This window comes from Corylus avellana, chromosome ca5, assembly GCF_901000735.1.
Source record: "Corylus avellana chromosome ca5, CavTom2PMs-1.0".
Taxonomy (NCBI): Eukaryota; Viridiplantae; Streptophyta; class Magnoliopsida; order Fagales; family Betulaceae; genus Corylus; species Corylus avellana.
In genome coordinates, this window is record NC_081545.1 from 15,555,966 (window position 1) to 15,558,900 (window position 2,935).

A 2,935-nucleotide genomic window follows, 5' to 3' on the forward strand; every position below is an offset into this window, starting at 1 on the left:
TTTTCCATACAAAAATTCTAAACTTATATATACTTTATATTACGTCAATTACTTCCAAATCAAAAAACACAACCGGTCCATTGCCAAAATTGGCCACCCTATATTAAATCCTATACATATGTCACTCACGATTATTTTTTTACTAATTTGAAATTTTGTTGAGAGACATTTACCATATTTGTTAAGAAATCATAGCGGTGACTAGCTTCTTTTTTTCTTTTTTTTTTTTCTTTTTTATATGGAAAAATATTGAATATATATCATATATCAAATCAAAGATAGAGCAGGTTGCTCCATCAAAATTACATCACAAATACAATTAGGTGATTCTTACAGCCAAACCTGATTTATACTCATACTTGATAAAAATTCTTCTTCCATGCTCTTTGGCTACTTGTTGGCACGACATGGCACCCCCAACATTTTTTTCTTTTTTTAATTATTTTTTTCGGCTCTGTGGCCCAATCTATTAAAAAAAAAAAATTGCTTCTTTTCTCCCCCCTTTCTCACGCTTCTTCTGAGTTTTCCCCCTTTCTCTTCTCTCTCCCCCTTAGTCCCTCTCAAACGCTCTCTCTCTCCCTTCTGATATTTGTATCAACTCAAGCCATCATCCTTGATAAATTACATTTGTAACTTGTAAGAGTAAATGTCAGTCCGGTGATATCAAGTGGGTTTTGTATCCTTTGTTCCCTTAAAATTGATTTAGGGTTTAGTTTATGCATTTAACCTTGATTTCTTAAAAACATTATCTTCTTTCGGTTTCAACAAATGTTGAACCACAATATTATCACCAAGCTGTTCAGCATTCATGTTGGCATGAAGAAATGTAAGCTGAAGGGCTTGTATTTTTTTGTTAGTTTAGTTATACTATATATATATATATATTTCCATACAAAAATTCTAAACTTATATATACTTTATATTACGTCAATTACTTCCAAATCAAAAAACACAACCGGTCCATTGCCAAACTTGGCCACCCTATATTAAACCCTATACATATGTCACTCACGATTATTTTTTTACTAATTTGAAATTTTGTTGAGAGACATTTACCATATTTGTTAAGAAATCATAGCGGTGACTAGCTTCTTCTTTTTTTCTTTTTTTTTTTTCTTTTTTATATACAAAAAGATTGAATATATATCATATATCAAATCAAAGATAGAGCAGATTGCTCCATCAAAATTACATCACAAATACAATTAGGTGATTCTTACAGCCAAACCTGATTTATACTCATACTTGATAAAAATTCTTCTTCCATGCTCTGTGGCTACTTGTTGGCACGACATGGCACCCCCAACATTTTTTTCTTTTTTTAATTATTTTTTCCGGCTCTGTGGCCCAATCTATTAAAAAAAAAAAAATTGTTTCTTTTCTCCCCCCTTTCTCACGCTTCTTCTGAGTTTTCCCCCTTTCTCTTTTCTCTCTCCCTTAGTCGCTCTCAAACGCTCTCTCTCTCCCTCTCCCTCTCCCTTACCATATTTGACGCTCCAACTCCAAGCCATAATCATTCATAAATTGCATTTGTAACTTGTAAGAGTAAATGTCCAGAGATCTGATATCAAGTGGGTTTTGTATCCTTTGTTCCCTTAAAATTGATTTAGCGTTTAGTTTATGCATTTAACCTTGATTTCTTAAAAACATTATCTTCTTTCGGTTTCAACACATGTTGAACCACAATATTATCACCAAGCTGTTCAGCATTCATGTTGGCATGAAGCAATGTAAGCTGAAGGGCTTGTGTTTTTTTGTTAGTTTAGTTATACTATATATATATATATATTTTAATTTTTTTTTATTTTTTTTCCATACAAAAATTCTAAACTTATATATACTTTATATTACGTCAATTACTTCCAAATCAAAAAACACAACCGGTCCATTGCCAAAATTGGCCACCCTATATTAAATCCTATACATATGTCACTCACGATTATTTTTTTACTAATTTGAAATTTTGTTGAGAGACATTTACCATATTTGTTAAGAAATCATAGCGGTGACTAGCTTCTTTTTTTCTTTTTTTTTTTTCTTTTTTATATGGAAAAATATTGAATATATATCATATATCAAATCAAAGATAGAGCAGGTTGCTCCATCAAAATTACATCACAAATACAATTAGGTGATTCTTACAGCCAAACCTGATTTATACTCATACTTGATAAAAATTCTTCTTCCATGCTCTTTGGCTACTTGTTGGCACGACATGGCACCCCCAACATTTTTTTCTTTTTTTAATTATTTTTTTCGGCTCTGTGGCCCAATCTATTAAAAAAAAAAAATTGCTTCTTTTCTCCCCCCTTTCTCACGCTTCTTCTGAGTTTTCCCCCTTTCTCTTCTCTCTCCCCCTTAGTCCCTCTCAAACGCTCTCTCTCTCCCTCTCCCTCTCCCTTACCATATTTGACGCTCCAACTCCAAGCCATAATCATTGATAAATTGCATTTGTAACTTGTAAGAGTAAATGTCCAGAGATCTGATATCAAGTGGGTTTTGTATCCTTTGTGTTAGGGGTGAACACCAATTTCAGATGCTCAGCGGAATTAATCTACTCCTCTTTGTGCAAATTAAATAGTAACACAATAGCAAAATAATAATCAAGCAAACCCACAAACAAGACACCAAGATTTTTACGTGGAAAACCCTCCAATGCGAAGGTAAAAACCACAGGAGCTAGTCCAGTTAAATATTCCATTATCAACAATAATGAGTTTACAATTGTCTTCCATAGAGAAATATCTAGAGGTTATCACCACATCAAGAATACATGCATTCTTGGATTAAACATAAATTCATCACCCTAAAGTGGATTCCAACAATAATAAAGAAAGATCTCACAAAGTAGGTATTAGCAACCAAGCGATTGGAGAGGAATTCCAACGATCGACACCAGTCAATACGTAGCACTCGTCGTCAGGAGCAACACTCT